The following is a 13,922-nucleotide window of genomic DNA, read 5'->3' as shown; positions in this document are numbered from 1 at the left end:
GTGTGGCTCTGGGGCTCCACCTTTTAAATGCTGAAATCTTCTCTGGTTCTACTAAATCACCAAATTAAGGAGAAAAATATAGACTGACTTCAGGTCAACTGGTAATCTCAAAGCAAAAAGTGTCCCAATTGACCTGAAGTCAGCTCAAATGTTGTTTAAAGCCCTGTCACTTAGGGTGTACTCACACCAGGCTATTCAAACAGTGCCCAGGCATTTCGAATTGCTCCCGGGCGCGGTTTAAGCCTGGTTTATACTTCTGCGTCAAGTGACCGGCGCAAATCACGGCGCAGGCAACGCGCGCAGCTGTGCATTTATACTTCTGCGCTGTCTCTGTTGGTCTGCATTAACACTTCCGAAACGCTAGTGGGCAGTGAGGTGTTAATGTTCCTCTGTGTCGAGTTTCTTCGCTTCTGTTTTGCTATTCTGAACGCTTCCTGGATGTACAAGTGACTCAAACTCGCTCATTTTGAGGAAGGAACCGGCGGACGTGCAACAACTTTAACCATGAGGTAAACACAAAACAAAACTTTCCATCCCGAGCTCCTTCACGGGACTCCACACTTGTAAACAATCGCTCGCGCCATTCACGCGGCTCTCGGTCCCGCCCAGACTCGTCGGCGCTAGCAAGCCGACCAATCACAGAGCTTGCGCTACGCGTTGTTGCGACGTGTAGTTACAATTTTTGAGAGGTGCACGTCAGTGACGGCGACGGTCACGGCGAAGGGCTATGCGTCAGCGGCGTAGCCTACGCCGGTGTTTGACGCAGAAGTATAAATCAGGCTTTAGTTGGCCGGTTGGAGGAGGTGTGCAGCTTGGCTCGGTTGGGCTTTGGTGCGGTACGCTTGAAGTGTGAGTGCAAATTGTCCTTGACCTAAAACTAAAGACGTGACTTCTCATTTAAGCACTGTTTCATATGGATTTATTGATTATTCCTGCTGTTCAATGAACACGAACTGTCATAGTTTATTAAAGATGCAAACCCCTCACTGCACGACAGCTGCACCTTCAGTAAATCTCCTAAAGCCCCAGAACTTTCATCAACATTTAGGGCCTACTCACACTATGCCATCCGTACCGTGCCCAGGCCCGTTTCCCGGATGGTTTGAGAAGTGTGAGTGCGCTGAATCGGGCTCAAGCACAGTTCACTTGGCCGGCCCTGGCCCGGTTGGAAGAGGTGTGCCTGAGCGCGGTTCACTTGGGCTTTGGTGCGGTACGCTTGTGTGTGAGTGCAAAACGCGCCAAACCCCTCACTTCACGACAGCTGCGCGCCTTCAGCACACCTCCTCATTCCTGCAGCACGAGGGCTTTATGATTGTTTATGAGCGCTAAAAGTGGTGGATCTGTTCGGCGAAATATCTGACTGCGTGTCACTGCATCCCTAAGGACTGTTTGGCGAAATATTTGACGGCATATCAAACCACTGACACGATATAACTAGAGAAATCTCCACTGTGCTGCTAAGTGAGTGAGAGAGCGCTTCTCTGAACAGCGCAGCAGCGATGACGTAAGCGTGCCGAAGCCCGTTTGTGGTGTGAGCGAGGGCCGTCGGGGGAGACGGGAGGGGGAACAAGCGTGCTTTGGCCCGGTTTGAGGCAACTGTACCTAGTGTGAGTACGGCCTTAGGAGCATCAAAAGTGGTGGATCTGTTCAGCTAAATATTCATCAAATGACTTAAAACAACACTAAACTACATAACTAAAGCAGTCAAAAGCAGTCGCAGTCAACTAAAACAGTCTCATCCTCTGACGGAAGTGTGCTCCGGCTCGGAAGGTAAAGATGCAGTGTGAGTGCAGGGAGATTGGGCACAACTCAAGACAACTCTGCTTAGTGTGATTAACTCTTACGCCTGTTTCACACCACAAGCGTCAGCGGCGCGTGAGCAGAGCGTGAGCAGCGCGTGTGTTTTCGGCGTCCATGTTAACAGATTAGAGCTTTCATACCGCACGCAGCAGCAGCGCGTCAGAGCGAGGCGTGAGCGTCGCCGAAGCAGCAGTGCAGCGATAGTTTCGGCGCTAGGTCTATTTTTGACGCGCTGCTCACGCTCAATTAAAGTGACAGTGCATTGAGAATGACCAAAACACATTGAATGACAGTAAAAACTAACAATTTTACCCAATAAATACGTTAATAATGTCAAATGGTTTATATATAGTCATTCAAATGAACTTAAAACGATTAAAAACGGCAACAAACATTTATTTAGGCCCGAACTACAAAACCAAATGTAAAACTATTTTACTATCAGTTTTGCTTAAGTTGCACACTAGTGTTGTAGGAGAGGGGAAATGGAATATTTACGGGATTTGTAGTCCATAGCGAAGTGTATTGTGGGTAGTGTAGTGCGACACGCATGCTGGATTATGTGAGCTCGCTGTGTTCTGTGCAGCTGAGCAGAGGAAGAAAGTTTTAATCGGCTTTGTTTTATGTTCACTCGAATTATTCCTACCGGGAGCTGTTTGCACTGTGAATCTGACAACACGAAAATAAGTAAAAGAATGGCATGCATTAATTACTTTTGTCCGTCTCATCATCTGCACGAGCATGAATTAACGAGCTGTTATTCTGCCGCTGGACATCACTAAAGCGGAGAAATTAACACTAGTTTGATCAAGTATAAATATCATTATAACTATATTGTATAAATATGATTATAACTAGGTCTACAGCAACCTGATAATCAAAAAACAAATGACATGATATCACAGGCGATTGTCTTCTGACTGTAGACAATTCTCATATAAGTTAGCTTTAGAAGCATACAGTACTATTTGATCTATAAAATTTGTAAAATAAACATTTGCAGGTTAATGAAACAGCATAGGAGGGGCCTTGGTACAGATGAAAAGTTTAAAAAGTGTATTTGTATATAAAGGGGTAACTAGATAGAATAGACAGAGATAGGTTGATCTCAGCAGCAGCTGCCGAAGAGCTGCGCGCTGCAGACGCAGCTGGTGTGAAAGGCAAACGCCTGCGTGCTGCTACTGCTCGACATACGCGCTGCTCACGCTCTGCTCACGCGCCGCTGACGCTTGTGGTGTGAAACAGGCGTTACGCCTCATTCACGCGGGGCTTCAGCGTCAATGCTTGACAGAGAGCATGTCTGAAGTTGGGGCTGACGCGATCGTCATTGCAGCGTCAGCCAATGAAATTAGTCAGCAATCGGCTACTGTCTGAGCTGGTGTATTTGCATACAGGGATCTGATTGGCTAACGCTCCCGTCGCCGCTTGAAAAGTTGTGAAGGTCGCAACTTTTGCAGCGAGCAACGCCACTGAAGCGGCGCCGACAGTTCCACAATGCAGTTCGGCAATGCCTGACGTCACCCATTCAAAGTGAACGGGAAGCGTTGACGATGAAGCACCGTGTGAATGGGGCGTTAAGGGCCCTTAACATCAACCCAAACTTCTCCACACCTGATCTCGAAGCTCAAAGGTAGAAATCTTTTTCCTTTATCAGTAAAAGCCTACAATCATGAAGATGAGCGGTGTGTTTACATCTGAGACCCTGCTGTTGTGCTCCATTTTTCATCTCTCTCTCTCTCTCTCTCTCTCTCTCTGTCTCTCTCTCTCTCTCTGTCTGATAATCATTTCCTGCATGCTGTAAGAGGTCATCATTCAGAAGCACTGCAGCATTGTGTTTTATCTGTGTTTTTGGTGCTGACGTTATCAGCGGCTGATAGCATTATTCTCTTTGTGTGTGTGTGTGTGTGTGTGTGTGTGTGTGTGTGTGTGTGTGTGTCAGCACTTTAATAGGGACAGATTTATTTCTGGGGCTCTTATCTGAGCTGTATTTAAATGTTCAACCCTGTCTGCTAGCATATAGGACTTCACATGCACATTTTTTTTGCACATGCACAAAATTTTGCTATGTGGGAAGGCATACAAGGTACACACACACACACACACATTCCCAGTTTAATTGCACTTAATCTATGTTATATCACATGCCAAACACCTGCTGAAAGAGAAGAGAGTTATAGAATAAAAACAAAAAGCACATATGGTTGGATTTGCGAGGCTTTAAAGGTTTGAATGCCTCCACATGCTTTAACTTTCCAGCTGCACACACACACACACACACACACACACACACACACACACACACACACACACACACACACACACACACACACACTAGACTATTTATACAGTTTCCTTTTATTTATCAATTGCATTGTTTAGCACACATCTGCTGCAGTCATGAAACACAATGGACGGACCACACAACAGCAACACACACACACACACACACACACACACACACACACACACACACACACACACACACACACACACACACACACACACACACACACACACACACACACACACTCTCTTTCTTACACACACACATTCTCTCTCTCTCTTTTACACACACAGTCTGCAAACACATTTTCTTAGAAAAAACTCCAGCTAGCTGCTATGTTTTGTTCCAGGATTATACCAGATGTTAGCATTGTGCTACAAATATCATCAAAAGATTTCTAAAACAGTTTCCAGTCTCTGGATGTGCTCTGATAAACTGAAAACATAAAGAAAGCCCTATTTTTAGTATTTGTGTGTGCTGGTTTGTGCTTATTAGAGTAGCATGTAGCTTAGCTACATGCTAATAACAAATGTCCTTCATTCATTTTCCTGTTTCCTGCTAAAAAATCCAGCTTAAACCAGCCTAGGCTGGTTGGCTGGTTTTAGCTGGTCGACCAGACTGGTTTTAGAGGGGTTTTGGCCACTTCCAGGCTGGTTTCCAGCCATTTCCAGCCTGGTCGTAGCTGGGGCTGGGAGATGACCAGCTAAAACCAGCTTGACGAGCCTAGCCAAGATGGGAGTCCAGCCAAAACCAGCTATATCCAGCTTAAACTAAGCTGATCAAGCTGGTTTTATCTGGATTTGGCTGGTCATTTTCCAGCCTGACCAGCTAAGACCAGGCTGGAAATGGCTGGAAACCAGCCTGGAAATGGCCAAAACTCCTCTAAAACCAGGCTGGTCAACCAGCTAAAACCAGCCAACCAGCCTAGGCTGGTTTAAGCTGGATTTTTCAGCAGGGGTTTCCTGTGTGTTCACTTTCCAGAGAGCAATAATATATTCATTTTCCTTTGACTTAGGCCCTTTATTAATCTGGGGTCGCCACAGCGGAATGAACCGCCAACTTATCCAGCACGTTTTACACAGCGGATGCCCTTCCAGATGCAACCCAGTACTGGGAAACATCCATACACACTCATTCACACACATACACTATGACTAGTTTCGTTCATCAATTGCCTTATAGCGCATGTGTTTGGACTGTGGGAGAAACTAGAGAGCCCGGAGGAAACCCACGCCAACACGAGGAGAACATGCAAACTCCACACAGAAATGCCAACTGACCCAGCCGGGACTTAAACCAACAATCTTCTTGCTGTGAGGCAAACTACTAAGTCACTGTGTGACCTCTAATAACAAACCTATTCAAATGTTTGCATCTTCTGTACATTTTGTCTGAGAATCACACAAATCCGTGTGTTTATAAGGTTTAATTTCAGCCTTAAAACACAGCAGAGGTCTTTAAAAGTTCTCTCTTTCTGTCCCTGTCCTGTGGAAGCAGTACGGTATTTAGAGCTGGAATGAACTAAAAATGTTTTGGAAAAAAAGGTAAGGAAATGGTCAAAACCTAAAGCACACAAACAGCACACGTTTAGCTAGCTATGTACAAAAGTGCATACCATAAACATCGACTCCTGTAGCTGTAATAGCTAACTCCGACTTGAACACTACTCATAAAACACATGTTTTTACTTTATAAACCAAATGTACCTTTAGGGCTGAAGCCAAAGCGTGGTTTTGCAGCCCATTGCTTTGCATATGCTGTAAACTGGACAGGATGTTTATGTCTTCTGCACCTTTCAACACGTCTCATAATGATCACGTGTTTGGTCAGTAGGTGGAGAGCATCTGGGGCTCATGTATCAACGCTGGGTACGCACAAAAACCTTGCGTACGCCAGGTTTCACGCTCACGTTTGGATTTACTAACGATGAAATAAATACAAGAATGTCCGTTGGTATGCGTCAACTTCATGATTGGCGTATACGTGTATTTCTTGTGTGTGTTCGTTTTATTTCCATTGGCGACTCCTAGAGGCACTTATGTTAAATTGCACACTACAAAGTATCGCACCAACACATGAGAAAAACATTGCTATTCATTTAATATCGATAAAATGGGTTAATTGACACGTTTTCTTTACCAATTATGTGATTTAGAACATATAAAACCATTTGCAAATGTAAACAACCCTTAGTCAATTGCAATGGCAGTGTTGGCCTTATTAGAGGACATTGTCAGTAGTTGAATCTGAAGGGAAGGCATTTTTAGGGATCACAGTGATTTTCTTGACTGACTTATTAGCCGTTTCAGATTTCCAAGAGCTATCCTCTTCAGCTCTGTGCTGAGTTGGGTCCAAATTTGTAAAGAGAGACAGCGAGGAGGCTCCAAGGTGGCAGGATGCGCGATGGGTGGCTTCTTGGTGAGTGATGTATTTAAAGATATTATTCCAGCTTAGTTTTTTTGATTTTATTTTATTGAGCGTAATTATTTAACTGCATATCAGGAGACCGCAGTTATCCATTAAAGACGTGGCTGTTAACCCCCCTCAACAACGCACAAACTGACCAAGAGCGCAGATACAATCAGGGGTGCCGTAGGCCACCACGGGAGAGGTGGGGAGGCTGTTTAATAATGGGAGTCGCGGATAAAATTGAAGAGTTGGTGGGGGGAGGGTGGTGGGGGTTGGTTAATGCAGATGAAAGTGAAGAGCGGGTGGGGGGTTGGGCTTAGGGGGTTGGGGTGATGGGTGGTGGTGAGTAGAGAGCGGGTGGAGGGGCTGTGGTGGAGGGTGTCGCAGATAAAAATGAGGGGGGGTTGTGGTTGGGGGATGGGGGGATTGGCGCAGGCCCTTGATAATGTCTCTGGGCCCCCCCTAAATCTATGGGCCCTTAGAATCGTCCTAACTGCCCCCCCTAGCGGCGCCCCTGGATATAACGATGGCCATTCTCGCACTCGGTCAGTTGTAGAGCGGTGGCGCCGCCTTGATAAGAGCGAGGGGTGCTGCTATACCACCCTAACAAAGTGTCTCTCTAATACATCTGTGTCTCTCAAAGACACGGATACTACTCCAGACAGTAAAGTGTCCCCCACAATTGAGGCAACTCTTTGAGGATCAAAGGGTGTTAGTTCAGCATCCCCTGTTCACCCGCCTGTTCGCTCCACACCTGTTCTCCTCTTAACCTGCACCTTTACATCGGACCATTTCTTTTTTTGATTCACTCACAGTGCGATGTTCAGACTCGACTGCGTTAACCGCGTCAGCTAAATTCTCACACTCTATTGTTTTTCTTCTGTTATTAATTCCGGAGGACAAACTTGCAAATAACACAGTTTTTCTCTGGTCTACCTCCGATAGGATCACCTCTAATTCACATTCTGTCAAGTTTCTCTTCTCGCGTGATTTTGCCATTGCCATTTTTTTGTTTAGTTTTGCCAAAGTGGAGTCATTACCATATTCATATGGGGGAGGAGACAGGGAGGGGTTTTGCGCTCGTGCATGTTGCGCTCAGTTACACGTTAATTCGGATGTTTTTTTCTGAATGGGTTACCCTACATCCAATCAGCTTGCAGTAGAAAAAACAAGCCACGCCCACTGTTTTCTTCATTTTATTTTTCGTTTCTTTAGGAGCTGTGTCACAATACAAAAAATAAATAAAAGTCGCAGCTTCCAGTTCATGGGGACTTTAACTCTGAAGGGCGCTTCAAGACTCAGTTTGGCTGGTTATTCATTCATTCATTTTGTTGTCGGCTTAGTCCCTTTATTAATCCAGGGTTGCCACAGCGGAATGAACCGCCAACTTATCCAGCAAGTTTTTACGCAGCAGATGCCCTGCCAGCCGCAACCCATCTCTGGGAAACATCCTCACACACATTCACTTATACACTACGGTCAATTTAGCCTACCCAATTCACCTGTACCGCATGTATTTGGACTGTGAGGGAAACCCACGCGAACGCAGGGAGTACATGCAAACTCCACACAGAAACACCAACTGAGCTGAGGTTCGAACCAGCGACCCGGCAACCTTCTTGCTGTGAGGCGACAGCACTACCTACTGCGCTACTGCCTCGCCCAGTTTGGCTGGTTACTAAAGGGTAAATGGTTAGTCTTCACTGGTAGATAGTGTGGAGTGCACTTGGCCTTACTCACCCCCTTCAACACACATGTAAAGGATCAGATATACGTAGTGCAGGGACATCTGTGTGTGTGACCACCAGGACCTGATGGAGTGAAGAATTTCTGTCTTGAACTTGAGCTCAAGCATTGAAATAGCCCCGGGTTCCCCAAGCTGAAGATGAGTGAAGGAGAGAAGTGACAGGTTAAGCTCTTAAAAGCTTCCTCAGCAGGTGGGAAACGCATAAGAGAAACACTCTCACACTCTCACACACACACACACACACTAGCAGAACTTATTCAGAGCAGACAATATGTTCAGTGTTTCACTAAACAAAACAGGTCTGTAAGGAATTGAAGTACAGTCCATGAAATGTGTTTTCATTCCAATCGAAAAAAAAATAGAGACCATCCCAGAAGATTGAATGGTTTTCACTACAAATACTATTAAAACATTATGAACCTATCATATTCTGGCCATTGGAAACTCATTCATTCATTTTCTTTTCGGCCCCTTAGTCCCTTTATTAATATAGGGTTGCCACAGCGGAATGATCCGCCAACTTATCCAGCACATGTTTTACGCAGCAAATGCCCTTCCAGCTGCAACCCATCCCTGGGAAACATCCATACACCCTCATTCACACTAATACGGACAATTTAGCCTACCCAATTCCCCTATAGCGCATGTGTTTGGACTGTGGAGGAAACCGGAGCACCTGGAGGAAACCCATGCGAACACATGAAAACTCCACACAGAAACGCTTACTGACCCAGCCGAGGCTCCTTGCTGTGAGGCGACAGCACTATCTACTGCGCCACTGTGTGCCCGCCACCGGAAACTAGTACGTTTTAATGGTTTCTAATGTATTTTGGGACTGATTCCATTAGAGTTTGTAAACACATGTATTTACAATTTCCATTAAAACCATTAAAGTTTCCATCATAGCCATTAAAACTAATGCAAATTCTTACTTACTCCCAGGGCTGTTTATATCAAAGCTGATATTTAGCTGCAGCATATTGGTGTCATTTTTACGAGGTGGGGCATTAGCCCAATGCTCAAACCTGGAGGACCAGGACAGGCTTACGCTATGGACAATTTAGCTTACCCAATTCACCTATAGTGCATGTCTTTGGACTTGTAGGGGAAACTGGAGCACTCGGAGGAAACCCATGCCAACTAGAGCTGTAATCGGGCCATAAAAGTTAGGCCCGATAGAGCCCGAGCACGACAGAATTCGGCCCGAGCCCAAACAAGTACATTTTTCTTGACAGCTTTATAAAGCCCGAGCCTGTTTACAGCCTGACATTATTTAAATCTGCACCTGCACAAAGATCTTCTGCCTTCTTTCTTGAATGAGTCGTTTATGTGTGTTTTAACATTATTTATTCGTAACAAACGTAGGTTATAGGCCACTTGGAAGGTGGAAGAAGGAAATAAAATAAGTCCTCTGTAACATCTCTAAATAGGCCTAGGCATACACTTTAAACTGGCCCACACACCAATAAAAATAAGTCTTTCTTTACCAATTAAATTAAAATAAATGATCAATCATGCTGGGTATTTGACAATAACGAAATTAAGATAAAGGCTCTGCGAGATTTGTCACCACTTCTCTTCACAATGGCATTAAGGCGACGGTAAAGCTGAATAATAAAAGAATAATGCCAACATTAGCCTGTATACCCTGACTACATTATGATTATATGGTTTAATTAATCTTTATTTATAATTTGAAAATCCTTTACTCACCAAGATTAGTCTATGGCTTTTGTGAAGGAACATTATTGAATTCACTGTAGATCCCTGCTGAAAAATCCAGCTTAAACCAGCCTAGGCTGGTTGGCTGGTTTTAGCTGGTCGACCAGGCTGGTTTTAGAGGGGTTTTGGCCACTTCCAGGCTGGTTTCCAGCCATTTCCAGCCTGGTCTTAGCTGGTCAGGCTGGGACATGACCAGCTAAAACCAGCTTGTCCAGCCTAGCCAAGCTGGGAGTCCAGCCAAAACCAGCTATGTCCAGCTTAAACCAGGCTGGTCAAGCTGGTTTTAGCTGGATTTGGCTGGTCATTTTCCAGCCTGACCAGCTAAGACCAGGCTGGAAATGGCTGGAAACCAGCCTGGAAATGGCCAAAACCCCTCTAAAACCAGCCTGGTCAACCAGCTAAACCAGCCAACCAGCCTAGGCTGGTTTAAGCTGGATTTTTCAGTAGGGATGGCTTTAGCGCAGTTCTGCGCTCACTGATGGTGCGTCCAGCAGCACACACTTTCTCCGGGATGCACTACTGTTCTGGCTAATTTTGCAAGTTTTTGGTTAGGATTGTTTTTAATATGCAGTGTATGAGCGACCGCCGAAATCCCTTGGCGGCTAGAATGACCGTTGTTTCTGAGCTGGCTGGCCTGACCGCAGTCAAAACTCCCTCTTTTGGACTTCTCCGTCATCATTTGTTTCACCTTTACAAGGATAGATTTTAATGTTGTAACAAACGAATAGATTACTTTCTCACGCAAATCCAAATGCATGACATGACTGTTCATTTACTGCGCAAGCCCAAGCCTGGCCCGACCTCGTCTAAAATGATAGAAATTAAGCCCTGACGGATTCCATTGGGTTCGAGCAAAGATCTTCAGCTCTAACATTGGGAGAACATGCAAACTCCACACAAAAATGCCATCTGACCTAGCTCAGGCTCGAACCAGCCACCTTCTTGCTGTGAGTTGACAGTGCTACCCACTGCACCACCCAAACACCACATTTGTATTAAAAAAAATCTCATTATTCAGAAAAATGTTTAACACTCGCTTGAAGTTGTTTTGGACTTGTGTGAAAAAGTTAAGGTGAATAATGGCAGATAGAAACAATAAACTGACTTGGTGAACACTACACCGATGTGACCAATCCGCTTGTTAAGTGTGACGTCATGCGAAGCGGCTTCCAGGTCCAAGCACTCTATTCAACTGAATGGGGAGACTCATGAAATGCTAATAATAAACGTTTACAAAGCGATTTAATGCTTTCGAAAGTCACGATGGCAGTATATATGTCCATGCCTAATATCCGATGGCCAGAAAGTGATTAATTTTTAAAAAATTGTAAAATTTTTGGTATTTTTTATGCAGTAAGCCCAGAGATTGTTGTGTACACTACGATTTTATATAAAATTAACTTTAATGTTTGATAAGAATAAAACGTGATCATAAACGAATGATTTCTCCACTCAAATGAATGGCAGCTTGGACCCGGAAACAGTATTACATACGTCACAAACACGTCACCACTTAACAACCTGATCAGTTTCTGGCCTTGTTTACTGTTGGTTGCTAGGTTACCAATACTACAGTCAGCCACTCTAAAAACTTGATGGAAATGCACCAAATTCACATTTGGGAATAGATTCACTTCAGGTTAGGATCTCGGCTACTGATAGTCTACTTCTGTCCTCCTCTACTCCTAAATAAGCTCCACACACACACACGCACGCATAAACCTTCACTGAAATGTTGTCAGTCCTGTGCGCCCTCATTTCCTGAAACCGAACGGTCTCAAAATGGCTGACTGAACTGTAAACAAGATCAGTATCACACAACACACACACACCCACATAAATCCACATCCCGAAACAAGACAAAACAGGGCTCTCTGAAACTCACAGACGGACTGGATAAGGGCCTAGAGCAGGACTGTGTAACAATGCCTAAAATACACAGGCAGTTAGTGGGGCCCTGGGGCATTCCTAAACACACAGCTATGAAGCACATACACCCTTTTAGACTTTCAGGCTGCTGCTGTTGTTGCTGGGCGCTGCTGAGGAAGGTTGGACCATTTTGGTTCGAGCGCATTCTTTCCTCCCCAGACAGGAAACGGCCATTTGTCATTGCCCCAAATAACAGTGTTTACTTCCTGTTACCATCGGAGTTTTGTTTTTTCTCTAAAGCACAATATGAGAGAAATTGGCTGAGAAGATGGAAGCACAGAACCTGGAAATCACATGATCTGGGAATATTAGGGGGGATTTGTTATGTTGGCTTAACTGCAGAATGAAGAAAGAAAACACATTATAGATGTATGACAAGATTAGCAAGTGCACGGTAGGCTCTGGATGTGTCTTGCAGGAGCTTATAATGGTGACTTCCAAGTGAAACAACTCCAGCTGAGTGGTGTGGATTCTTGAGTATGCGAGGAAGGTTGGAAATAAGGACAGGCAGATGGGTTTTCTGTGCATCTCTATACTCTGTTCAGACTGTGGATCTTGTGAAAGCACATTTATCATACTATGGACAGGCACATGATGGCTTAAACTCAACTGGTGTTCAGCCAAACCAAAAACAAATATTCTGCCAAAGTAGACATTGATAAATGCTGCGCTCCCACATGGAGATTTTCCCATTGCATAACAAACTTTCTATATTTTTATAATAGTAGAACGTTTCTATGCCCTAAATATCTACAAATAAGATTTTATTTTTTTTATATTCTCTTGACAGTAAAAATGTCATGAGAACCCAAACATAGTGATGATCGGTGCCATAAAAATGCCAGTGGATGCTAATGGAGCGTGACTGTCAGGAACTTTAAATATATATATATATATATATATATATATATATATATATATATATATATATATATATATATATATAATTATTAATTTCTTGTCATTTTCTTGTCAGCTTAGTCCCATTAATAATCCGGGGTCGCCACAGCAGAATGAACCACCAATTTATCCAGCAAGTTTTTACGCAGCGTATGCCCTTCCAGCCGCAACCCATCTCTGGGAAACATTCACATACACTCATTCACACACACACTCATACACTACAGACAATTTAACCTACCCAATTCACCTGTAGCACATGTGTTTGGACTGTGGGGGAAACCGGAGCACCCGGAGGAAACCCACACGAACGCAGGGAGAACATGCAAACTCCACACAGAAACGCCAACTGAGCCGAGGTGAAGGAGAACGTGCTACCCATTGCGCCACTGCGTCGCCTAATATTATTATTATTATTATTGTTAGTCCCACTTTATATTAAGTGGCCTTAACTAATATGTACTTACATAGGTTACTTATTGTGTAAATACATGTATTTACTGTGTACTTATGCTTGATTAAATACCTGTATGTAGTTACATCTGTAATTAACTTTTGTAATTACATTTGTAAATACACTGTTGACCATCCCTTACACCTTAACCCACCCTTAAACCTACCCATACCACCAAACCTGTCCATAACCCAACCTCTATCCCAACTCAAAAGCACCACAAGTGTTCTCAAATACATTATAAACACAGTAAGTACATTGTATTTATTTTTTGATGTAAGTACATAGTAGTTAGGGACACTTAATATAAAGTGGGACCTTATTGTTATTATTATTATTATTATTATTATTATTATTATTATTATTTGCACCTGCTTAACATTTGGTACCACTAATCTGCATCATAAACCACCAGCCCAGAAATCTGAATCACTAGAAAGCAGTAAGTGAAACTAGGGTGTCAGTCTGATGGCAGCGCAGTGAAATCAAACGGCAGACACATCTGAAGCTGACAGCCCACACACACATCCCTGCACTTCAGTGTTTCCTTCATCATCCCTGAACTCTGACCTCACATCCCACTCTCCTCTTTAGGCAGACATCAGACTGTCACTGACCTGTGAGGGTCATCTTCTCTCTGTGACCTCTGACCTTTGCGCTGATATCAGTAGAGCCAG

The 13,922-nt window shown here is 44.1% G+C and overlaps 1 protein-coding gene across 1 annotated transcript in view; it reads left to right on the top strand.

Moving 5' to 3' along the window:
- Positions 1–13,922, top strand: part of LOC100002469 (uncharacterized) — a 225,505-nt gene that overhangs the window by 150,372 nt on the left and 61,211 nt on the right. The window lies entirely within an intron of this gene.

Source organism: Danio rerio, chromosome 23 (assembly GCF_052040795.2).
Source record: "Danio rerio strain M-AB ecotype USA chromosome 23, GRCz13ab, whole genome shotgun sequence".
NCBI classification, from domain to species: Eukaryota; Metazoa; Chordata; class Actinopteri; order Cypriniformes; family Danionidae; genus Danio; species Danio rerio.
This window is presented reverse-complemented; position numbering and strand designations above follow the sequence as displayed.